At 47.4% G+C, this 10,365-nt stretch overlaps 1 non-coding gene across 1 annotated transcript; it reads left to right on the top strand.

Annotated features, from left to right (window-relative positions):
- Window positions 1-1,288: 1,288 nt before the first annotated feature.
- On the top strand, window positions 1,289-1,370 carry TRNAL-AAG (transfer RNA leucine (anticodon AAG)). Its single transcript has one exon. It is a non-coding gene; the product is annotated as a tRNA-Leu (tRNA).
- Window positions 1,371-10,365: the final 8,995 nt, after the last annotated feature.

Here is a 10,365-nt window from a genome sequence, read left to right as displayed (position 1 = left end):
CCCCCAGGGAACCCCGGAGAAGGGGGGCCTTTGCACGTGTTGTTTGCACAGTCATGGCACATCAGCCCTCTCTTTTGAATTTCTGCTCATCATGAGACTCAACTCAGAAGTCACATCTTCTGTATAAAGCCCCCAACTGCAAACCCAAAAGAAATGAATCTCTTCCTCCTCCATACTATCACTGTGCTTTGTTCAATTCTTGAATGTCACCATTGTCCCATTATATTAACAGTAGTCTGTTCATAGTTCTCTCTTCCCCACATCCCCAAACCTCTCTAACCTTTCTACGACCTTCCTTCTTGTAGCACTGGGCACAGGATCTAGTATAGAATAAGCATTCCCCAAAACGTTCATCTCATGAATGAAATCTTAGCCCCCTTCCCTTTTCCCTTACAACAGGCTAACGTCATGGGTCTGTCATTAATAACTTCCAAATGCAGATATGCTCGTTCTACAACATTGTGAAGAAAATTGCTAACACGCACAAAAATATGTCATTCCCCAAAAAGTTCATCTCACAAATGAAATCTTAGTGCCGTTCCCTTTGCCCCTACAATAAGTTGGCTTTGTGATTCTGTCATTAATAATTGCCAAACGCTGATAGGCTCATTTTTTAAAACTTCAAACAAAATAGCTAACACAGAAATACACATACATGTCAGGGATCTTCAGATTGAAGGTCTCTGTTTGAGGCGTACCCCTTTTGTTGTTAGTTCCCGGCAAATTAAGTGATGTAACCTGGTTCTGAAAGGCAAAGTACCTCTCTAGCCCAAAGGAAGAAGTTCTAGGAAGGAGTTTGAGGACTTTCAGGGAACTCCGACCTTCCGGGGAAAGCTCTGATCGAAGAGAGGAGTAAGAGAGATGAAGGCAAGCAATAGATTCCAGGTTCGGAAAATACCATAAAACTTTGCAAGCACCATATGAAACATGCCAAATCCCATCCCCCAGTAGGGTGACATCCTGGGGAGAGCATGGGCTCCAGATTCCAGAGGGCTGGAATCAAATCTCAGCTGCTGTACCCTTCCTATGTCTGCTAGCAAAACTCTGATATTCTCCTTCCACATCTATAAAATGAAGGATTTGAACCAAATTTATTTCCAAATCCCATTAAGTTCCATAAGCCTATAGGTCTGAGTCTATGGCAATAATTCCTAAACCTGCCTTCGTATCAACATCACTTGGGAAGCTTCATAAATCTACAGTCCCCCAGGCTCTCTTCTCAGAGATTGTGATTCTACCGATCTGAAGAGAAATCTGGGAATTCTGTCGTTTTAGAAAACCCCAGGGCGGTAGCATGGCCGAGCGGTCTAAGGCGCTGGATTAAGGCTCCAGTCTCTTCGGGGGCGTGGGTTCGTATCCCACCGCTGCCAAGACGTTTTTGACGACTTTCCGAGAAAACCCCAGCAGGTGATTCTGATGCGAAGCCCCGTTTTGCATCACATGGGCCACCATCTAGAAATGTCATCTGGTACCATTTTTCAGCTCCTTCTACCGACTACAGAAGAATGCTTTCCAATGGGAATATCTCCAATTTCGTCATAACGGTTGAAAGAAGTATAGATTTCGCTTTACCTAAAGTCACCTCTCTATTGCTCAGAGGCGGAATTCGCCTACAGAGTTTGCACTTTGATATCTGTACTCTCACCATTTTAAGCAGGTGATTTGGTCTAATCTTGGGCAAAATACGATCCATATAAACCTATTTAAGTGTTTTTTAATGGAAATCAGTGAAAAAATAATTGTCATGTATCAATATTTACAGCCACTTCCCAGGGACATATCGACACTGCAGAGTAAGATATATGTTCGTGGGACAAATCAGTAGCAGGATAAAAGCGCACCGTCTAGGCCTTGAGAGACTGCCGTTGCCTACCCATCTCAGTGTTTTTCCTCCCAGCAGGACCTATCCAGTTTAAGGCAATGAATTGTTATAAATCTAAGTTAATTGTGGACAATTCCATTTCTCTTGAAAAGACACTAATTTTGGCAGGCCCTCTTGCAACTAGGGATAGCCTATGATCTAGCACATGAGACTGGAAAGCCATTCTGTTGATGGGCTTGCTTTGGGGAACATTCTTTCCCCCTCCGTGATTAAGGGAGGATCCTTTTTGTCACCGGGAACCCTGCATCTTTCCTTGAATGTGAAGGGCTACATCACAGTGACCATGAGATATGGAGCATGAGGCCCAAATGCCCATAACCAGAGATGACATAGTAGAAAATGAGAAAGAGCCTAGATTTTAACAGCATTAGGGAACCACCGCTCCCACCAAAGAACTAACAGCAGACTTTTTGTTATGTGAGACAATTAGGTATCCTTATTGTTAAAACCCCTGTGAGCCTTGATTTCTGTTGCTTGCTGTCAAAAATACACCCTAAGCAAAAATCAATTTCTGGTCACGGTTAGGTATAATCTGTGGGAGGCAGCTGCACATACCTGGAGTCAGAGTCTCATGCCAGAGTCGGGAAAAAAGCCCAGGCAGAAGCATTTCAGTAGCTGCTCAAAGAACAGGCAGAAGACAGGAGGAAGAGCGAGGAGGCAGTAACAGCTTTCCAGGAGAAGGTATGAAAATGAGACAAAGACTAAAAAGCCTTCAAGTTTATCACTTGACATTCTAGTAGGGGAGTCTTTACTACGGAAATGGGAAAGATTTTTTTTTCCCCAAAAACTGAAGTCAAAAAATTACAGGCGTTACCAAAACCTTCTCCATGTACCCAACTACTTGTCTTGCTCATCATCTTGAAGGCTCTGTCTTTGACCCTGTGTCCTGCCCCATGGCGTCACCCCAGAGGAACCTGTATTTCAGGTCCTACGAACCCCTTTGGTGCCCCCCTCTGGCTCCTGGTCATTGCGTCCCAGGCCCCTTTGACGTCAGTGATGCTCGCTCCAAGTAAGCTTCTCGAGTCCCCTGGGATTCTGAAAGCATAAGATTCTGAAAGCATAAGATTCTCGCATCTGGGACTGGTTTCTGGAAAACATCAGGAAAGGCAAGACACACTGTATCTCCTCACACTCTGGTTCTCATTCTCTCTCTAACGCTTAAGGAAATTAAAAAGAACCTCTTGGTGTATATAGCACATTGGCACATCAAAGTCCCCCAAGGAAAATATTTGAATTTCTTCCATCTATTTTCCTCTCCTGTTCTTTATGCCTCTCAATGAGAAGAAAGGTAGAGCTTACATTTTATGTCAACACAAAAGGCCTCCGTTTGTGTGCATTACTTATTAAAGTATTCAGCGATTCAATGTCAAGGTATGTATTATACATACTTTTTTTTTCCTAGGCCATTATCAGCTTTCTTACAACACTATTATTCTTCAGCCCAGCTAATGCTTCTGTCAAAGATTTAGCAACAAGCATGGAAAATGTCAAACAGTGGGGAAGAAACCTAGCTCTTTCCACAACCGCACAAAAAGCCCGAGTTGTCTTTTATGGAAAAGCAGCATAATTCCGCTATGAACACCAATGGGTGTTTTATCAAGGGACGGGAGAGTGGGGTAGTTTATTTGTTTCTCTCTGCACACCTGAGTCCATTTCCTCTGAATGCATTTCCTTTCTTCTCCTGCCAATGTACTTAATAAAATAGGGCCTATGTTGTTATCATTTTGCCCTCTTCCCAGGAGGTATCTGGCTTGGAACGTGACAGAAATCAGCCAAGGGAGTCAGTCCTGTTCTGTCTGCAGAACAGTGTGATAAGATTTAAGGAGCACTAAAAGGCTTCTCTGGAGAAAAATATTTTCCCAACCTGCTTACCAGGGTGCCTGAAATTACAACCCTTCTGCTTTAAGGCACTGAGAGCCTCCATTAAAATGCAAATATGTGAGGTGAGTTATTTTATCAAACTATCACATCTTAGCTTGAATTAGTTTATGGCTTAATTCAAAAATCTCGAAGTGACGGGACACAGGGCTGTTCAGTTTGAATGTGAGCAAAGATGATACAAAGGTTTAGAGTTTACAACGTGTCGCCTACGAAGCAGGCCTGAAGAGCGGGACAAGTGAGAAAACAAGGTACAGTCTGATGGCACCGAAAGTGAAGTCCAATGTTAATCCAGAAGGGCAGGTGCTCTCAGCAATCCTGGCTGAGCCACGGGCTGGTCCGTGTAGTTGAGAAGCTGTGATCCTCACAGTTCAAAGGTGAACTCAAGGAAGGGTCGATGTGCATGTGGCTTCTCTCCCCTCCCCCACCTCCCACCCTTGAGTGGCGTCCTGTCCTCGTGGGATTTACCTACCATTGCTTCCCTGTCTGGCTGTGCTCAGGACTCTCACCCACTCCCTCCCCAGCTGTCTCCGAGGTTGCGAAGAGCCCATGGTGGACATACCAGTGCCCTCCAGTATTTCCGCATCTCTCCCTTCAAGTTGGTCATGGCCATATGACTGACCTGGGCCAATGAAATGTTAACAAAAATGGTCCGTGTACCTTCCAGGGTGAAGTGTGGGAGAGCGGGCTCATGATTCTCCAGGTACCCTTCCTCTGCCATGGTGAGCTCTGAGGTGTGGTGAACTTGCGTAAAGATGTTACAAGGCCAGAGCAGCCAAGAATGGTGGACACAGAGAACAACCACCTGGAAATGTGCTCAGACTTGCCAAGGCCCCTAACTGAGCAGGAATACACTTCTTTCGTGTTAGACCCCTGATGCTATGGGGGTACCACCTCCTTATCACCGAATCTCCCCTGATTGATCCTTCCCCCATAGACAGCACCTCAGGAAATATCATCAGGCCCTCCCTATCACCATATACTTCTCATTCAACAAATACTTACTGAGCACCTACTACATGCCAGATGCTATTCAAGGTACCGGGGACTTCGTAGTAATAGTAAAAACAAAGTCTTTGGGTTCATGGAGCTTGCATTCCAGTCAAGGAAGAAAGATTATAAATAACTATCTGTTAGGATTAGGTTCAGTTGAGTGTAACAGAAAACCCGAATAATATCAACTTAACCAAGTTGTAGGTCTAGTTTGTCTCACATCAAATAAGTCTGGAAGTTGGCACTCCAAGACTCATGCCATCAGGGCCCAGACCCCCTCCTGTCTTTCTGACCCACCATCCTCAGCACCTGGCTTCCACTTACAGAGCACCCAGTCTTCTGGAATAGCTGCCACAGCCCCGTGCATTTTACCTACATTCCAGCAGGAAGAAAGAGAAACGAGGAAAGGGAAGAGGAGGTGTCTTCCAACGGAGGCAGGTCTCCTCGTTAGACAGCTGTCCCTGAAGGTCCAGTCCATAGGTAATACGTACAACTTACTGGTTACTTTTACCTTCAAGGGAGGCCAGTAGGGAAATACAATCCCAAGTGGATAGACGTTTGCCACCAAACAAACAGGCTTGTTAGTAAAGAAGAGAACAAGTACTGAGTGGGCATTTAACAGTCTCTGGCATAATAGATAAATGAGGATTTAAAGTAGCGGTAGGTATTCTGAAGAGGGAAAAAAATGTGATTAAAAAAATGGAAATGGTGTAGCTTTATCCAGGGTAGGGGAGAAGGCCAGACAGCACTGGAATGGTGAAAATAAGTCCTCCATGGAGACAGCTGGACAAGAGAAACCCAGGCAGAGGGAAGGAGCATCAAGGATTGCTGGAACCGCAAGGAACAGAGTCCTCCCATCAGTGGAGCGGAGTAAGTGAGGGGGACATGGTTGGAGATGAGGTCAGAGAGGCAGGGAGAAGCCAGGTCACAGAGGACCTTGAGAATTTCATTCCAAGTGTGGTGGGAGGCAAGCAGAGGGACAAGCAGAAAGTGACATTACCTGAGTCCTCCTTAATTCTGTCATTTGGGAGCTAAACGTTGGAAACTGGATGGTAGAGGGATAAGCACGGTGCTGGCCACCATGCACACATCCAGACAAGAGATCATGGTGCTGCACCCACCATAGGACGGAGAGGCAGTGCGGAGAACACTACAGCCATCAGCAGCCATGAGTTTTTGCTGCTACCAGCGGCAAGCATGAATTTTTGTTAAACCCCATTGGCCTTGATGCGTAACTTTTCTTCCAGAATTCAGCTGCTCATCTGCAGGCTCAGAGAAAGCTGGGTTTTTTCAGGATTAGAGTCTTGCTCTGAGAGTGTGATTGACTGGGGACAAGGGGAGGCTGGGAAGGAAGGTTATTGAGATGAATCACGGAAATGGGGACCACTGGGCTCCCAGCAGGATGGGAAGGGATGGATGATAGAGACTGAGGGTGTGAAACACGCCCCCTCAGAGTCAGCCACTTCTTTCCCACCTGCAGCTAATGCCCGGCTTCTTCCTCTCTGCCTGGCTTCTGTGGATGGAAACAGTGCTGGTCTCTCCGCCCGGGACCGGCGGACCAATACCGCTAGGCCTCTCTCCCATCACCGTTCGCCCCATACTCTCCTGCTCACTGGTTGGGCCTGCCCAGAGCTCACCCAACTCAAGTGTTGGGCTCCCAAGTATGTCAGAAGGAAGATCGATCGATCGATCGATCGATCTAGATATATCACCATATACACTCCAGCTGTTAAGGGTAAGGGCCAAAGGCAGGCCGTGGGGTTCCAGTCAAGCTCCTTCACCATTCAGTTGTGTCACTATGAAAAAAATTACTCACCTTCTTTGTGCCTCAATGTCTTCATCTGTGAAATGGACCTACCTCGTAGGTCAAATCAAATAAAAATCAAATGACTTAATGACAATCACGCAGAAGATACGTAGCACACACTAAAACTCCCGATTAAAGTTATTCGACGTTATTATTTATCCTCTTCCAGCATTACTCAGAGCGAATCTCACCCCTCCCACAACCCCTGCTCCCCACAGCCTCCCTTTATCTACTTTCCCTGACTCCCCTTGTGCTTATGTTCACGACACGTAATGTGCTCTTACAACGTGCTGTGCCGTTCTCCCATTGTCGGCGTTACTCAGTCCGGCACTGGAGTCCACACTAATTACCATAGGCGAATACATGAAATCATGCCCGTCCTAATCCTCCATGTGCCTGTCTCGCTCTTCTCTCCAAATCCTGGAGGAGATTCCCATAGGCCCGTCATACCCGCCTCCCACGCCTTCATGGTGGACGGGGCGCATTTAGACACCAGGTGCAGAAGGACTAGGGGACCGGGAGGGGCCTTCCATCTGGAGAACTCCCTCCCTGTGCACTGGGGAACCTGAGGGTTCCCAATTCCCAACCTGGGAATGCTTGGAACTGGAGTGACACCCACGTCTAGTTAAGCCCACCCTTCTCTGGGCAGGGCCTACACTATCTGGGGGAGAACACGTCAGGCATTATCTTCCCAAACGTCTCCAAAATGCCTCAAGAAGGAGTCCGACTTGGGCAAGATTAAAAACTACAACTTCAGCCTCATCCTCAGGCCTCTTGGGCCAGCGAGGAGAACTGGTTCTCAAAACAAATAAAACTCCTCCAGAACCCCAGCCGACAGCCTCTCCCGCCATAAGGAGGAAACACTGTGAGCAGAGCTTAGGGGCTTCCTGGGAAGCTGCCCTGCCCGCAACCCTTCCCGGGGCTTTGGGTGGCCGCCTTAGCTGAGGACGGAGCCACACGCGGCCAGAGGAAGGACTTCTGCAACGCAGAGCAGTGTGGTTGCCCACCGGGGCCTCTCTACATCCCCCGAAGGCAGCTAATAGAGGAGGAGAGGGGAGGCATCAAGAACTAGAAGGGAGGGATGAGGGAGGGAGAGAGGCAGAGGTGGGAGCTCTGATGACAGAGGTAAGAGGAGAGGCATCTGTAACTGCTGGCGTGTGCAAGGGGAGGTCCTTTATAATGTGGTTCTCCACCTTACCTTACATCTAAATCAACGGTGAGGGCGGGGGGGGGGGGGCGTTAAAACCCAGATTCCCAAGCCTCCCCTCCAGAGTTTCTGATTCAGTAGGCCTGGGTAGGGTCTGGGAATCCGCATTTCCGGTAAATTCACAGGTGATACAGATGCTGGTCCAGACACCGCTTTGAGAAGTGCTGCCCTCTGGAATCAGAGAAGCAAAGGCACGGGTGATGGACTATGGAAAGCCCGGGCCCCTTCTAGGGAGAGAAAGTACATTGGCGTGACTGGACCAAAGGAGGTGGGAGATGTTCCCACAGCGAAGACATGGCGCTTGGGGGGTGGGATGCAGGGGGCGAATCCCGTCCACTTGGAGGCACTTTGGAAATTTACAGCCTTGGGTGACATGATCAGCTTATGCTTCCAGAACTTATCGCTCCAGCCTCAGTGCGCAGGATGGACTGGAACAGAGGGAGACTAGAGAACGCAGAACAGCCGGGAGAGGCCAGAGGACCATAACACGGCCAGAGCCGGGGCCACTGCAGCGTGGGAAGAGGAAACAGCGGTCCTGGGGCACAGAACTGAGCAGATGGGCAGAAACGGGGACGGGATGTGGGGAAGAAGGAAGGGCTAAAAGCTACTCCAGGCTGGTCGGCTCCGATGCAGAGATGGAGGAGGCCCTATCAAATGACAAAGGGAGGCAAGGGACAAGGAGATCTGGGGAGGAGAGAACATCATCAATCCCATTTATAAGGACTCTGAGGTATCCAGGGTGCCCATTAGGCAGCTAGAAATCCAGCTCCAGAGAAGAACAAAGAAGCCAGAAGTACAGATGCAGGGCTGGGCACTCCTGTATATGGTCCAGGTTGGAATCCAGGCTGCGGTCAGATGGCCAGCGCGAGGACTGGGTGAGCCCTGAGTACAGCGGTGGGAGAAGTAACAGCAAAACGCCCCGGGACAGCAACTCGACTTCTCTTTTTAAAATGGTCTCAGTTGGGGTGCCTGGGTGCCTCAGTTTGTTAAGTGTCTGACTCGTGATTTCGGTCTGAGGTCATGATCCCAGGGTCCTGGGATGGAGCCCCACGTCATGCTCCCCGCTCCGCTTTCGGCCCCTCCCCCTGCTTGCACTCGCGCGCTCTCTCTTTCTCAAATAAATAAAATACATTTTTAAAACATGAAATAGAATAATAAAATGCGTTCAGTGATGGAAATCAAGGAAGGAGACAGAGAGAAGGAGAAAGGGGTGCAGAGGTTATAGCCCAGCAGGACTTATCAAACATTCTGCATCGTCCTGGTGCAGGCCTTGTCGTCCCTCCAGCATCACAAACCCTTCTGACCTTGCCTTGTTGAAGGGAAGGTGTCAGTGCTGATCATGAGCTGTCCCCATGCCCACTGGCTGCCCTTCCCTGTTCAGCCCAGACCCTGCCAATTACACTTCTCGGGCTCCTTTGCCAACTGGCTTCTGGTTAATTTCTGCCGAAGAGTGGCACTGGCAGGAGACCGGAGGGCGGAGAGCAGTTCCTCTCCCGCTCCCTCCCCATCTCTGCCTTCTGCAGCCTCTCACCAGACTTGTGCTTCCGGGTCCCACCAGGCACCCGGGTCCTGGGGCCTGACCACAGCCCCTCTCCCCTCTTCAGTCCCCGCAGCCTGGGCTGCTGTTCATCTGCGCATCGACCCACCAGCCCACTGGGCTCTTAAGCTTTCCCAGCACCTCACAATGATGTCCCAGGAGAATTCCTTCTATTGAACTGGCTGGGGCGGGCTCTGTTGTCCTGGCCAGTCCTGACTGATAAACACGTCATGATACTACATCACTTTCTCTCCCCCGAACCCATTTCAGTCTTCAGAATCCCATTCAGGCTGGGATTATCCAAGCTGATATTAACAAAAGCTTCCATTTAAAAATTAAGGGGCAACGTAATTTTAAAAGAAGCGTTCATGAAGATAAAGGCTGAAATAAATAAATTGTAAAACATAAAGCAGGAGAATGATAAATTCGTTCAAATGCTGTTTTTTTTTTAAATAAGACTTCTAAAATAAACTTTTGACGAAGATAATGAAGGGAACATTTTTAATTAGAAATGAGGAAGGAGATAAGATATAATATAGAAAACTGATTTTTGTCCTCCAAATCCAAAGAGGATATTGTTGGCTAATAAATGGAAATCTTCAATGAAATAAATAATTTCTAGAAAAGTAGAGATTACTAAAAATAACTCAAGAAATATAAATCTAAACAGAATAATAACCAAGGAAGAAGTTGAGGAAATGATCAGATAACAACCTAAAAAATGTAGTTGGTCCCAGCATTTTCACAAGAATAATTTTCATACTTTTCAGAAACAGATCATTTGGATGTTGTGTAAAACATCCAGAGTGCAAAACGAGATAAGAGTACCTTCATGTCCATTAGGCAAGCATGATCTTCTTCCTAAAGCCCGATAAAGGTAAAACACACAAAAAGAAAATTATAGTCCCTTTTCCAAGTGAATATAAATGGGAAAAACTTAAATAAAACCATCACCTCTAAAAAGGAACTGGTTTTACTGTACTACTTTGGGTCTTTAGAGGGAAAATAAGTTCTAAGGTTTCTCAATAACGATTTCACGGAGATAGAATTCTTACGCCATA

The sequence above is a fragment of the Lutra lutra genome, chromosome 18 (genome assembly GCF_902655055.1).
Source record: "Lutra lutra chromosome 18, mLutLut1.2, whole genome shotgun sequence".
NCBI lineage: Eukaryota > Metazoa > Chordata > Mammalia > Carnivora > Mustelidae > Lutra > Lutra lutra.
Note: the sequence above shows the minus strand (reverse complement) of the source record. Positions and strands in the feature narration are given on the sequence as shown.